Here is a 16331-nt window from a genome sequence, read left to right on the forward strand (position 1 = left end):
ACGTTTATGCCCCTGCTCTCAAGAACGAGCTGCTGTCCCTCTTCCAGCAGCTCTCACTGCGACTGGCAACTTCCAGGCCGGTCATTCCGGGCGGTGACTTCAACTGCATCGATGCGGCTGGACAATCCAGCAGAGCTGACAACTAACTGGACGCCACGTCCAGACTCCTGATGGATACTCTAAAATATGCCATGCTGTGCTACGTCCTCAGCAACTCATCAGATGGAGCATAGCGCAGATACACCAGGTCGAGACCAGACACGTCCGTCCGTTCCAGAACAGACTTCCTGTTTATGTCCCACACGCTCAAGGTCAGATCCACCGACGTCACGCTGGTGTTCTTCTCTAACCACTGCCTCCGATTGGCCGACTGTCACATACAGGAAAACCTGAAAGTTGGCAGTGGGATATGGAAGCGGAACGTGAAACTGTTGACTCCAGAAAACGTTGAGGTACTCAAGAGGGACTACAAAGGTTGGAGAACCGTAAAGCCCCTCTGCGATTCACCGATGCACTGGTGGGAAACAATCAAGATGAACATCAGGAGGTTCTTCATCCTCAAAGCTGTTCAGGAGGCGAGAGGGAGAGAGAGGGAATAGTTCTAACTCCAGAAGAGTATGTAAAACCTGCTCCTGCTGCACTCGATGGGGGTCGATGTCGCGGAGGAAGTCGAAATGGTGAAGGGTCAGCATGCCTCGCTCTTTGCTTCAAAGTCCTCCAAAATCATCTTCCGCTGCAGAGTCCGCTCCGTCGAGCAGGATGAGACGTGTTCGCGTTTCTTCTTCCAAAAGGTACACAGGGGGAGCTCTGTGATCACCAGCCTAAAGGAAGAAGACGATTCTGTAACGTCTTCGCAGGCTGAAATGCTGAGGATCAGCAAATTCTTCTATGCCAGGCTCTATGACGTCAAGCCCACAGCACGCGCTGCCTCCCAGTCTTTCCTGTCGTCGTTCTCGGAGGTCTTCGACGACAGCGAGCAGGAGATTCTGGACCACACGCTAACTCTGGATGAGCTGACAAAGGCCGTCCGGTCCTTCGAGACAAATAAAACTACCAGAAGCTGTGGCTTACCGGTCGAGTGGTATTCGGCTCTGTGGGACTGGATTGTCCCAGACCTGCTGGAGGTGTCCGTTGGTATGCTTCTGGCCGGCAACATGTCAGAATCGATGAGGAAAGGCATCATCACTCTCATCTACAAGCAGAAGGGGGAGAGGGAAGAAATCAAAAACTGGCGGCCCATTTCGCTGCTCAATATGGACTACAAGATCCTGTCAAAAGTCATCGCCAACAGGATCAAGTCTGCTCTTGAGCTGGTGATTCACCCGGACCTGACCTGCACTGTCCCTGGCAGGAAGATCTCTGATACCCTCGCGCTACTCAGGGATACGATCGCCTACGTGTGGGTCAGGAGAATGGACACCTGCTTAATCAGCTTTGACCAGGAGAAGGTCTTTGACAGAATATCGCACACGATGGACTTGCTCTCCAAAATGGGGTTTGGGGAGGGTATCCGCAATTGAATCCAACTGCTCTACACAGTTATCAGTAGGACAGTTCGAATCAACGGGTGGGAAACAGAAAGATTTCCAATCAGATCTGGAGTCAGGCAAGGCTGTCCTCTATCCTCTGTCTTGTTTGTGTGTTGTATCGAGCCCTTTGCCGAGTCCATCAGGAAGGATGCGGGCATTAGAGGCATGACGATGCCAGGCAGCGGAGGTGCTCAGGTCAAGACTTCCCTGCACATGGACGAAGTCGCTATATTTTGCTCCGATCCGCAGGGTGTCCACAGATTGCACACAATCTGCGACCAGTTTGAACTGGCCTCGGGAGCGAAGGTCAATCGGAGCAAAAGCGAGGGCATGTTCTTTGGCAACTGGACCGACCGATTCTTTATTCCCTTCACCGTTAAGCAAGATTACCTGAAGGTGTTGGGAATATGGTTTGGAGCAAACGGGGCGTGCACCAAAAACTGGGAAGAGCGTATCGCCAAAGTGAAACAAAAACTGGGATGGTGGAAGATGGACTTTGTCCGCAGAGACACGATGTACAAATCTCTGGAGAGTGGAGGAAAGGATGATCCTAACGTGGCCCTCATCCTGACGGCCACCTTTGTGTGCGGCTGCATCAAGCTCTGAACAGACGCCCTGTATGCAAACTCCAAGTGTCACTCCGTGCTCAGGTTCTAACTGTCCCCGGTGTTGCGAAGGATCGGTCTGGCCAGGCTGCCACGATACGCCCCCATCAGTTGGACCATGCCTGTCTACCTGTCCATCGTGGAAAAGTTTTTCAGAAAAATCCCTTTTGAACACAATGCCATAAAACAGTGGTCGGCATGTAAGGTCCTGGACCCCCTACAAAGGTAGGAGAGGGTGGATCCTATTGGGTGGTTCCCCGAGCAGACTGTCGATCTCGTTGGGCAGAGTGTCTCATCGCCAGAGCTTTCACACAAGCACCAGGACGTAGCTTGTTTGGCGGTGAGGAGGGCCCTGCCCGTCAGATCCTTCATGTACAGCCGGCGTCTCAGCAGTACGGCACGGTGCCCCCGGGTCAGCTGCGGGGCAGAAGAGACTGTCACCCATCTCCTTCAGGATAGCACATTTGCAAGGCAGGTCTGGAAAGAGATGCAGTGGTTGCTGTCAAAGTTCATCCCAAGCAGCTCCGTAACACAGGACTCTATGCTCTACGGGCTGCTCCCAGGGACATACACCGAGACAGACATCATCTGCTGCAGGAGGGCCATCAACTCAGTGAAAGATGCACTGTGGTCTTGCCGAAACTTGCTGGTCTTCCAGGGCAAGGAGATCTCCAAGTCTGCGTGTTGCAGAGTGGCGCAATCCAAGGACCAGGGGTACGTCCTAATGGACGCACTGAAAATTGGTGCCGTCGCCGCAAAGTGGAAGAGCCGCAGTTTAAAGCTCTTCCGCCACGGTAAACCCAGGGGCTGGAATCAGTATAAAGCTCCCCTCGGGCTGTACTTGTAAACTTTTTGTACACAGAGAGCGCCATGATTTGAAAACACCTATGTCGTGCCATGTATAATGCAAGTTCTGTTTATTAATATATGTTGCAAAGAAATGTAACTGTACGCTCACCCATTCCAGTCCCGTATGTAATGTAATTTGGTAAATGTATTACAATGTATCCTGGATTGCACTGAATTGTACCTTGAAATGTAAAGCAAGCAAATGTATTGATCAGAACTGCCGTCACCATTCAAATGAATTGCATGGAATTGCTGGCCGCATCCGAATGTACTGAAATGCTTTCCAATGAATCGTGCAAATTTTTACATGAATAAAGTATATTTTGAAATCTTTAAAAAGTATGTATTTTAATAAAGAGCACACTTTGGAATGAGAGCGTCATTTGCGGGTAATGACACCTAGCGAGGTTTGGTATTCATTGAATTTCACGATAAGTAAACCAGCTATTCATTTCATTCTTTGATATTTTATTCCCAGTGTGGAGAACAACCGTGGCAGGGAATCGAAACTGAGAAAACCATCAAGGAAATTATTATCCATTAGTGCACGGGGCTGCTGTGTTCTTGGGCATGCTACTGACCCTTAAATATTCACACACTGTGATTGTATCTGTTTCAGCTCTCTTATCTGCGCGGTACATGTACCCGTTGCTACTGGGTCTCATGGTCTGATTCTCGCTTTAGGCTTTTACTGATTTATATGTGTGAGGCCCCGGGTTCCTGTGCCATTCCCTGTGCTTCCACCTCGCCGGCTCCTCACTCAGCCATTTTCTCCTGCCCTCTGGTAATATCTGACTCTAAACCGCCCTTCAAACACACATCACAACGTAAAATTATACCGCAGCGACGGGCGCTCCCCACGTTTAACCGAATGCTGCCACCCAATCCTTCTCCTTTCTCGCTCGAGGCCCACCTTTCTCTCCTTGTGGAAGCTCCGAGCAGTTTCGTGAGGTTTGTGCCATGGGTGTGAGAGGATTGAGTCACCTTCCTTCACTCATTTTTTTCTCTGGAAATCAAATCGATGGAACGTTTGATATATTGTCTTAAAATTATATTTCTTTGCTCTGCGGTTTATGTAACTTATTGAATTTAATACGTTTACTGAAATAATTTAATGAGACTTGCAACATTGCCTTGGCTGGGAATCTATCCCGGATATCCGGTCCAGGAGCCGACAATTCTGCTCCTGAATATCAAGACTCATACTGTCAAGGCCACTTTCTCTTCAATTTTCACTTTATTTTCTGTGCTTTTCGTTACACATGGAGCAACTTCATAAAACACAAAGCAATATACCGCAGAAGCTGAGAATGGAATTATTCAGAACATTCTGGAAACACTCTGAAGGTCCAGGGGTCACAGTCTAAGGATAAGCAGTAAGCCATTTAGGACTGAGATGAAAAGAAACTTCTTCTCTCAGAGAATGGTTAACCTGTGGAATTCTCGACCGCAGAAAATTGTTGAGGCCAGCTTGTTCGATATATTCAAAAGGGAGTTAGATATGGTCCTTACGGCTAAAGAGATCAAGGGGTATGGAGAGAAAGCAGGAAAGGGGAACTGAGGTTGAATGATCCGCCATTATCTTATTGAATCGTGGTGCAGGCTCGAAGGGCCGAATGGCCTACTCCTGAACCTAATTTCTGTGTTTCTTTGTTTCTGTTACCATCCGTGGAGAGGGGAACACAGGTTAAACTTTCAAGTCGTTGAGCTAAATATTGCAGATACGTTAATTACAATTATTTTTCCATGTGCTGAGCCGTTTGAATTTCCCTCCAAACGTTTTATTTTATAAGTTGCCCACAGGCAATAAAAAGTTAATGAACTACCCTCAGCCTGGGAAGCCTCATAAAGCGTTCAACACTGCAACGACAAGGATATGACTCAAAACCTCGCGTGGTGAACAATGGATCAGTAGTCTATCGCATTATTTTGTTCAATTTCGAGTCAATAAATCTTCATCATTACATTGTATCATCCAAATCCATTCCGCCACGCCACACAGTCCCTCCACCACTTATTAACGAAAAAACCTGAAGTTTAATGTGTCTCCTGTGACATTCACCATAGTATTGTACATTAAAAACTGATCATTATCTATTACTTAAAATCCTTTCCAAACAGATCATCCACAGATTCTGCTAATGATGTTTTAGCATATATTTAAAATACTCGTTCATGTTTATTCTTCTCCCCTTGTCAAAAAGGAGAGTCTTACTTTGCACAATCACTAATCGAGCCAAACTGAACATTAAACTTATCGCGGCATTGCAGAATCGAGCAGACCCTGCTGCTATCTCCATCTCAATATTTAATACATATGGAAATCCCATACCTATTCTTCTTACCCCACCCAGCAAGGAAACCTCACACAACTGTCCAACATAGTATCAGAATCACTTAACTGAGGACATATCACCAGTAATTGGGACAGTCAAATCCCGTGTCCCACACACAGGGCAAGTTGCCACCTCCACTTGCCCAATTTACACACAGCGATCATGATAAAAATCCGGTTATGAACCAATTTAAAATCCATTTCATTCCACCCTGGATATTAAAAATTCACCCACACCCCTATCTTAATCGTGTTGTCGTCCAGCTATGGGGAGATACTCTTCCAAAACTCCTACTCAACTGGGGCCTTGAAACTTCATTGCCTAAATATCCCAAAGAAATCATGAATGTTACAGGTGTCTAATTGGACCGACTCCTCTGCTCGCTCCAGCAGAAAGCTTGGAAATGCAGAACACACTTGACATCCTCTGGAGATTTTCACGGTTATTTCTTCCACCGAATCCTGTGGCATTGCCCTCAAAAATCTCATACATTATCCCCATTGCGTTTTCCTCTACTTCCTTATCCTCCTCACAAACCATATTCCTCACGGCCGCTTCTGGCAACTAACCTGGAGTCACCTCATATTCCACGTACATAATATCAGATTTTATAAAAGCTTTATTAAATAATACCCCTTCTTCTTCTTAATCAGTCCCTCGGAGTCGAGGATGATTTGCTTCCAAACTGAAGACGAGTTCTTATGTGACTGATAACTGCGATGTGGGATCCCCAGTGTCTGTCACAGGTGGATCAGACGTTAGTTGTCGGGACGCTGGAAGAAGGGACGGGTGGGTTGTCATGCTCTCCTTCCACTGCTTGAGCTTGGTTTCCGCTTGCTCCCGGCGAAGAGACTCGGAGTGTTTCGCACCTTCCCAGATGCTTCACCTCCACTTTGAGCGTTCTTGGGCCGGGATTCCCAGGAGTCGGTGGGGATGTTATATATTTTCAACATGGTTTTTAGGGTTTCCATGAAGCTTTTCCTCTGCCCATCTGTGGCTTGCTTGCCGTGTCGCAGCACCGCGTAGACCTCTTGTTTTGCAAGTCTCGTCTCGGGCATGCAGCTGATGTGGCCCGTCCATCAGAGCTGATCGAACGCGGTCAATGTTTCGATGCTGGCGATATTTAGCCGAGCATGAACACTGACATTGGTGCGCATATCCTGCCAATGGATTTGAAGGAGCTTGCGGAGCCTGATTTGGTGGAACTTCTCCAGTGCTGTGAGATGCCTGCTATACATAGTCCATGTCTCTGAAACATAAATCACGGCTGGTATTACCATGCACCGTATACCATGAGCGTGGTGCAGGTTTGACGTCCTATGCTTCAAACACTCTCTTCCTCAGGTGAACGATGCCTGCGCTGGTGCACTGAAGGCGGTGTTTGACCGTCATTGTACTCTCCCCTTGTTGGCATTAGGCTCCCGAGGTATGGCAAATGGTCGCTGTTGTCCAAGTGTTCATCGTGGATTTTTATCCTCTGCAGCAAGTACTGTGTGGAGTACCTTTGCATTACGGATGATTACTGTAAGGCACATTCTCTCCTATGCTTCTGTAAATGTGTTGACGATGGTTTGGATTTCGGCCTTATTTCAAAATTATCGAACTTAACTCTTATCTCTGTTATTTGACTGTGGATACGCCCACTATGTACTCTTGAGAGCTGTTGAAATATAATCAGTCATAATCTCCTGTTATTATTCTTGAGTATTATGTTATGCTAGATTGCAGAATAATATGAAGTTTGCGAGTTCACAATTGTATTACTTTAGGTAAATTTCTTCTCTGTTTCAATTAGTGGAAGTAATCATCTTGTACCTAGGTTTTATTTACAGTTAAAAGTCTCATTGTCTTCAAAATCCACTGCTTTCCTCGTCAACAAAAGCTTTATGACCGAGGTCGAAGACCAGTCTCTGTGGTTGGATGAACTTCCCCACATTTCCGGTTTTTGGGCTATAGCCGAGGATTTTCGATTCTCTCTCAATGTAGAATATCCACGTAGTTAACAGACAGGTGGCCATGCGTATGTGTGTAGGAAGTCTGCGGAATGGGTCGCATCTTCTACCGAAAGGACAGCAATCATATTATTCTCAATCGTTCTTTGTAAACTGCTGAATAAGTATTGTAAGGTATGAATTATTGCCTATGCTAAATGAAGCCATATAATTACACCGAATATGGTGTCAATGTTGAACAATTGAACAGATGGACAGACCCAAAAGCGACAACAATAAGCGGTCCTTGTGTTGAAATCCTGACGTGTTGTTGGACCTTATCTAAACGGGCTGTCCTATTGGTGATGAAATGCCTTCTCGTTTACTGGTCAATAACTGAGGTGATGGTGGTCCTTATTTAAACGGGCAGTCAGAGTGGTAATCAACGGAATCCTCTTTAACCGGATGAGCCTTGAGGTGATGATGGGCTCTCTAATTAAACGGGAGAGACTTGAGGTGATGATGGAAATTTTCTTTTATCAGGCAGTCCATGAGGTGATGGTGGGCCTTCTTTACCAGAAAGGCTTTGATGTGATGGTGGCTCTGTTTTTAACTGTGGAGTTAACATGTGCACCAGGAAGTGAAGTTCGGATGTCAGAGTTTGTTTTAAATGGATTCACTACAGCAGAAGATTTGCCTCATTGACACGATGTGCTCGGATAGTACATGAGGGGAAATATTTGAAAATCTAGCGAAGGATCATAATTCGGTGCTAGAGCAGGAGATGTTTGCCTTGATGGGGATGGAGAAGGAGAGGAGCCAAAAACAGGTGAACAGATAATTTCCGTATCAGTGGCAAATAATTCCATCAGTTCCTCGGAATTGATCTTGGAGGTGTGAGTCGAAGGGATAGGGCAGAGGTGTTTAACAATATGGTTGTTAGATTTGAAAAAAGACGGTGTCTATGTTTGCTTTCCATAATAATATTGGATATTGGATCTGCTTAGGGTGAAAGATGCATGATCTGACAGGGCTGTATTTGAAGAGCCAGCTTCGACATTCAATGAGTAAACCAGTCGTGGACCAGATACGATCAAATAATGGCCTTGGACCGAGGAGAGATACAATGGGACCTATTCCTGGGAAAATGACCAATGTAGGAGAGAGTATGAGTTTTACCAGGGAACTGGACATCAAAAATGTCAGTGAGTGAGTGGTGGAGCTGATTGAAAGCTGCAGAACTACCTTGGAAGAAGGACAAGTTCGTCAGACTGCAGTGCCCAAAAGTCGTAAGTGAATTGTGGAGAGATTGTTCACGTGCGTAGATGCAGCTAGAAGTGTTGTAGGAATGCAATAGGGGCTGTGGATGGTGATCGATTCACGAAGCTGTCGGAGATGGCCTTATATCTGAAGGAAAAAAGCGAGCCGACTGAGTTGACAAGCTTGAAGAAATCAAATTGACAATCAGTGTGCTCAGACTGTTGATGAAACATTTTTATCCTTGCTCATTACTAAAGTACTTTTACAACAATGGGCCATTCTACTGTGCAGCCAAAAGTGTATTGAGTTGTGCGAGGGGTGTTGGTTTGAAAGGGGTTAAATGAATGTGTTTGTTCATTGACTGTAATTGATATCAGACCCCATAGATTAATTAAATGTGTTTGTTCGTTGACTGTAATTAATTTACCTCTCCATGGACCATAATTGTATCACTGGAGAGGTTAACCCTTCTATTAATGCGGCAAACATCTCAATGTGTTGTGCCACAGTCTCGCAGAGAGCATCAACTCCGGCACTCACAGGGATCAGCGGCTCTACTGAGAGGAGAAGAATGCATTTAACAATCAGTGAGTTTACAATACTAGCGTTCGTTTCTCAGATACAAAAGATATACTACCCCATTCTGGCGGTGGTCGGAGTCCCTGGTAAGTCACTGTGTCCAGCTACTCATGTTGTAGATCATGTTTAACTGTGTGACTGCATTATCTCATTGAGGTCACAATATCCAGAAATTAATTGACACCACGTATTCTCTCTGGATGTGGGGCTGAAAATGCTCTGTGATTCCCGAATGTGACTGTGTCACATTCACCCGTTGACTGATCTGAGGGCAGTGAAGAGAAAATATCACCTTTTGATCTTTTCTCCATGTAGGACCTCAAAAGTAGCAATCTCGTGATTACTACCATTGCCACGTGATTGTCAGAGTCGGAATCGCAGGATAGCGCCGATGAATACGTGGCTTGAGCAGTGGTGCAGCAGGGAGGGATTCAAATTCCTGGGGCATTGGGACCGGTTCTGGGGGAGGTGGGACCAGTAAAAACCGGACGGTCTGCACCTGGGCAGGACCGGAACCAACGTCCTAGGGGGAGTGTTTGCGAGTGCAGTTGGGGAGGTTTTAAACTAATATGGCAGGGGGATGGGAACCAATGCAGGGAGACAGAGGGAAACAAAAAGGAGGCAAAAGCAAAAGACAGAAAGGAGATGAGGAAAAGTGGAGGGCAGAGAAACGCAAGGCAAAGAACAAAAAGGGCCACTGTACAGCAAAATTCTAAAAGGACAAGGGGTGTTAAAAAAACAAGCCTGAAGGCTTTAGTCTTAATGCAAGGAGTATCCGCAAGAAGGTGGATGAATTAATTGTGCAAATAGATGTTAACAAATATGATGTGATTGGGATTACGGAGACGTGGCTCCAGGATGATCAGGGCTGGGAACTCAACATTCAGGGGTATTCAACATTCAGGAAGGATAGAATAAAAGGAAAAGGAGGTGGGGTAGCATTGCTGGTTAAAGAGGAGATTAACGCAATAGTTAGGAAAGACATTAGCTTGGATGATGTGGAATCTATATGGGTCGAGCTGCAGAACACAAAAGGCAAAAAACGTTAGTAGGAGTTGTGTACAGACCTCAAAACAGTAATAGGGATGTTGGGGAAGGCATCAAACAGGAAATTAGGGGTGCATGCAATAAAGGTGTAGCAGTTATAATGGGTGACTTTAATATGCACATAGATTGGGCTAGCCAAACTGGGAGCAATACGGTGGAGGAGGATTTCCTGGAGTGCATAAGGGATGGTTTTCTAATCCAATATGTTGAGGAATCAACTAGGGGGGATGCCATCTTAGACTGGGTGTTGTGTAATGAGAGAGGATTAATTAGCAATCTCATTGTACGAGGCCCCTTGGGGAAGAGTGACCATAATATGGTGGAATTCTGTATTCGGATGGAGAATGAAACAGTAAATTCAGAGACCATGGTCGAGAACTTAAAGAAGGGTAACTTTGAAGGTAGGAGGCATGAATTGTCTAGGATAGATTAGCGAATGATGCTTAGGGGGTTGACTGTGGATGGGCAATGGCAGACATTTAGAGACCACATGGATGAATTACAACAATTGTACATTCCTGTCTGACGTAAAAATGAAAAAGGGAAGGTGGCTCAACCGTGGCTATCTAGGGAAATCAGGGATAGTATTAAAGCCAAGGAAGTGGCATACAAATTGGGCAGAAATAGCATCGAACCTGGGGACTGGGAGAAATCTAGAACTCAGCAGAGGAGGACAAAGGGTTTGATTTGGGCAGGGAAAATGGAGTACGAGAAGAAGCTTGCAGGGAACATTAAGGCGGATTGCAAAAGTTTCTACCGATATGTAAAGAGAAAAATGTTAGTAAAGACAAACGTAGGTCCCCTACAGTCAGAATCAGGGGAAGTCATAACGGGGAACAAAGAAATGGCAGACCAATTGAAAAGTACTTTGGTTCGGTATTCACTAAGGAGGATACAAACAACCTTCCGGATATAAAAGGGGTCAGAGGGTCTAGTAAGGAGGGGTAACTGAGAGAAATCTTTATAAGTCGGGAAATTGTGTTGGGGAAATTGATGGTATGAAGGCCGATAAATCCCCAGGGCCTGATGGACTGCATCCCAGAGTACTTAAGGAAGTGGCCTTGGAAATAGCGTATGTATTGACCGTCACTTTCCAACATTCCATTGACTGTGGATCAGTTCCTATGGAGTGGAGGGTAGCCAATGTAACCCCACTTTTTAAAAAAGGAGCGAGAGAGAAAACAGGGAATATAGACCGGTCAGCCTGACCTCAGTAGTGGGTAAAATGATGGAATCAATTATTAAGGATGTCATAGCAGCGCATCTGGAAAATGGTGACATAATAGGTCCAAGTCAGCATGGATTTGTGAAAGGGAAATCATGCCTGACAAATCTTCTGGAATTTTTTGTGGGTGTTTCCAGTAAAGTGGACAATGGGTAAAGAGTTGATGTGGTATATTTGGACTTTCAGAAGGCTTTCGACAAAGTCCCACACAAGAGATTAATGTGCAATGTTAAAGCACATGGGATTGGGGGTAGTGTGCTGACGTGGAATGAGAACTGGTTGTCAGACAGGAAGCAAAGAGTTGGAGTAAACGGGTACTTTTCAGAATGGCAGGCAGTGACTAGTGGGGTGCCGCAAGGTTCTGTGCTGGGGCCCCAGCTGTTTGCATTGTACATTAATGATTTAGACGAGGGGATTAAATGCAGTATCTCCAAATTTGCGGATGATACTAAGTTGGGTGGCAGTGTGAGCTGCGAGGAGAATGCTATTAGGCTGCAGACTGACTTGGATAGGTTAGGTGAGTGGGCAAATGCATGGCAGATGAAGTATAATGTGGATAAATGTGAGGTTATCCACTTTGGTGGTAAAAACAGAGAGACAGACTATTATCTGAATGTTGACAGATTAAGAAAAAGGAAGGTGCAACGAGACCTGGGTGTCATGGTACATCAGTCATTGAAGGTTAGCATGCAGGTACAGCAGGCGGTTAAGAAAGCAAATAGCATGTTGGCCTTCATAGCGAGGGGATTTGAATACAGGGTCAGCGAGGTGTTGCTACAGTTCTACAGGGCCTTGGTGAGGCCGCACCTGGAGTATTGTGCACAGTTTTGGTCTCCTAACTTGAGGAAGGACATACTTGCTATTGACGGAATGCAGCGAAGATTCACCAGACTGATTCCCGGGATGGCGGCACTGATCTATCAAGAAAGAGTGCATCAACTGGGCTTGTGTTCACTGGAGTTCAGAAGAATGAGAGGGGACCTCATGGAAACTTTAAAATTCTGACGGGTTTAGACAGGTTAGATGCAGGAAGAATGTTCCCAATGTTGGGGAAGTCCAGAACCAGGGGACACAGTCTAAGGATAAGGGGTAAGCCATTTAGGACCGAGATGAGGAGAAACTTCTTCACCCAGAGAGTGGTGAACCTGTGGAATTCTCTACCACGGAAAGTAGTTTAGGCCAATTCACTAAATATATTCAAAAGGGAGTTAGATGAAGTCCTTACTACTCGGGGGATCAAGGGTTATGGCGAGAAAGCAGGAAGGGGGTACTGAAGTTTCATGTTCAGCCATGAACTCATTGAATGGCGGTGCAGGCTAGAAGGGCTGAATGGCCTGCTCTTGCACCTATTTTCTATGTTTCTATGTTTCTATGTGAGAGGGTCTGATAGAGAACTGACTCGTTTGTTAATTTCCAGCACAAGCAATCTCACTGGATGATTCTCCTCGAGTCTGTATCTGCAGAGCGCATTCAATTCAAATGGACAGATGTGTTCATCGGATTCCAGACTCGATCACCGTGCATTGGGAACAGTGAATTGTTCCAAGTGGGGGAAGCCAGTCGTGGCAGAAAGCTCAGAAACACAACGCGAATGTTCGATAATGTCCATCTTGATCCAGATCCAGTCTGATGATCCTCTTTGTACAATCTATTTCCATCATAAGCCATTGTTCTGGGAGGTTAGGACGGGATAACATATTCATTCGTGATTGTATGTGTCTCCAGTTATAGATCAATGGATTGATTTCCGATCGTATCTGTGAACAAGGAATCCCCCACTCCGTGTCCATCAAGCACGGTTCAGGTGATTCTCTCAATGAGACCTCTTCTGAAACTTCCGCATCTCTTGCTCTGCTTCCATGCAACTGATTCTTGTTGATTGTTAGGGAGTACAATGAATGGTGAGATTACTTTATTGATGCAAATTCACCACGTCAATTGGAGTTCCATCAAATCTCAACCACAGATAAAGAACTCTGGGTTAGCGCTGATGTAGTTGGGTTCTGATATTTAATTAAATCTCAACCACCGATATAGAACTCTGGGTAAACAAATCATCCATTTGGATGCAGAGATTTTAACACACCACGAGGTGGTTAATTTAATCTATGTTATATTAAACACAATCAGAACCATCTCTAATCACACAGCAGCAGACAGTTTGAACTTTGCGCCACCTTTTAAATCGAGCGCTTGGAATTCGCTGGCGGTAAAACACTACGGCCCATTGCCTTCACATTACTGTTGGGTATATAAGGCTGGAATGGTTCCTCCTTGCCCATTTTACACCAGCACATATAGATATAAACAGACAGAGCATTTGGGGAGAGAACGAAACGTCAGGTGCGGGCCATCCTCAAAACAGGACTGGTCATAGTATTCGAACATTTATAGTCGAGAATATGTGGAACCATTTGGAGGATCGGTGATTTGAAAGTCGTCTAAAATATTATTTAATAATGTGTTATTTTCACTGGATGTAAAATGTCAGATTTAAGTGCATGTGGAAGCATTGCTCTGTTTTGTTACATGCTTTCACACCAGATTAATATGATAAATATTTTTCCCTTCCTAACCTCAAACAATATCTTTTTGTGCACTGATACCGCATAGGAATGCCTTAAGCATTCGGCTCAGAGAGAATGACAGCCCAGTTTACACACAATATCCAAACTCGCTTTGCTCCTTTATATTTTGTTCAGGCTCTTCGGGTCTATCTCAAGGGTCAATGACTCAGTCTCCGCCGGTCACTGACTTACTGTCCCCTGGTCACTGACTCACTCTCCCTGGTTAATGATTCATTCTCCCCTGGTCACTGACTCACTCTCCCCGGTAAGTGACTCACTCTCCCTGGTTACTGATTCACTCTCCCCCAGACACTGAATCACACTCCCTGGTCACTGATTTATTCTCCTCCGGTCACTGACTCACTCTCACCGGACGCACTCCTGTAATTGCTGCCGGAGATTCTCCGAATCATCCGCTGTATTAGGGCCCATAATGACCCACCCAGACATTTCAGGCATAGTCCAATTACCGAAACAAACTCCTGATTGGCTGCAGACTGGGAACAAAATCCCAGAAGGTCGATGGGTCCAGGGTTTCTGCTGCAGCAGGCAATGATTCAACACACCTGGAGATGAGGGCGAAAGCCACTTCAGTATTGATCCCCTGATTAGAGGGCACATACTCTTGCAATATTAAATCCCATTCCCGGGTTCAGTTTATCATTCATTGCTGATTCGTGAGTTGCACAGTTTGCATTGTACATGCTGTCTCCAGCAGAAAGCCCTTTCTCAGGAACATTGTTAAATTCTACACTGGAATCAGTAATAAGTGTAGAAATTTTACTCCAACACCATCAACCCGCTGAATTCACTTTCGACCTGTTGTGTTAATTTTCTGTTGATTTCCCTTCCTCACAGCTAACTCAATGAAGATTGTCATCCTATCTCGGGCAAAATGCGGACTCTCCAAATCTATCACTTGCTACTTGGTGGCCATGGCAGCGGCGGATCTGCTGGTCGTTATCACTGACCTGATATTGAGGCAGATTCCAATTGGTCATCGACTGGATTTTTTGCGTGGAATCCCCGTGTGTAATATCCACGCCGTCTTGATTTATGCAGCCACAGACTGTTCTCTCTGGTTCACCCTCATTTTCAATTTTGATCGATTCGTGGCAGTTTGTTGCCAGAAGCTGAAAACGAAATATTGCACTGAGAAGACCGCGTTTGTGGTTCTTGGGACAGTGACTGTGTTAAGCTGTTTAAAGAATATTTTCTGGTACTTTATGTGTTTACCTTGGTACTCGTTTACCAATACCCGCTGGTTCTGTTACTTGAGTGTTATTTTATGGTTTCACATTTGTGGGCAACACTCGAGCTTGTTCATTCTATTCTTACCCCTTGCATACCATTTGTTCTGATTCTGCTACTCAATGCTTTAACAATCAGACACATTTTAGTGGCCAGCAGAGCCCGCAGGAGACTCCGGGATCACAGCAGTGAGGGGATTCCCAGTGACATTGAGAAGGAGCGGCGAAGGAAATCAATCATTTTACTGCTCATTATTTCAGGGAATTTCATTCTGTTATGGGCTGTGTTTATGTATTTTTCTATTTGGAACCGGTTGCGGTATTTAGTTTATGATACTCTACACCTACCTTTTGACATGAAATAAATATGATTCATGCTCCAGCTCCTGAGTTGCTGCACAAACACTTGTATTTATGCCGTGACCCAGAATATGTTCAGAGAGCAGTTGCAGAATGTGGTGAAATGTCCGTTTCCCGAATTGTTAAAATCTTTAAATGGTGAGACTGAATGTAGAAGATGCAGCATCCGAAATCAACATGATGTACGGAAAGGAGCGAATCAGGAGAAGGGCATGGTGAATATCCACAGTTTCACATGTAGAAAACAGAATTACTCAATATAGAAGACTTTGCGGCAGAAAGGAAACGTTACCTGATGTGGGGACGACGAGGTTTAACACAATCACATATTACACAAACGTAGTTAGCACGGGTTGACAGAATAGCATCACATCACGAGTACATAATTAACCTGATAAAATACACAACACACCTGAACCTTTCAGGAATTTCGATCGAGAGAGCATGAATATTCAAGACGACAACGTTCGGACATGCGCTGAAATAGTTTGTAGGATTATATAGCACATAAGCAGGTGATTCGGACCATCGTGCATTTGCCAGCTCATTGAAAGAGATATAAAATTAGTCCCACGCAGCTGGTCTTGCCCCATCATTTTCATAATTTTATCTATCAAATATTTATCCAATTCCTTCGTGAATGAGAGTATTGAAGCCGGATTATCCATCCTTTCAGTCTCGTCATTCACGATAATAATTCGAGGTGTACAAAAAACTCCTCATTTGCCCATTAGATTTCTTGTCAAGAATTTAAATCTCTGTCCGCTGGTTACCAAGACCCCAGCCAGTGGAA

Source organism: Pristiophorus japonicus, chromosome 25 (genome assembly GCF_044704955.1).
Source record: "Pristiophorus japonicus isolate sPriJap1 chromosome 25, sPriJap1.hap1, whole genome shotgun sequence".
In the NCBI taxonomy this organism is placed as follows: Eukaryota; Metazoa; Chordata; class Chondrichthyes; family Pristiophoridae; genus Pristiophorus; species Pristiophorus japonicus.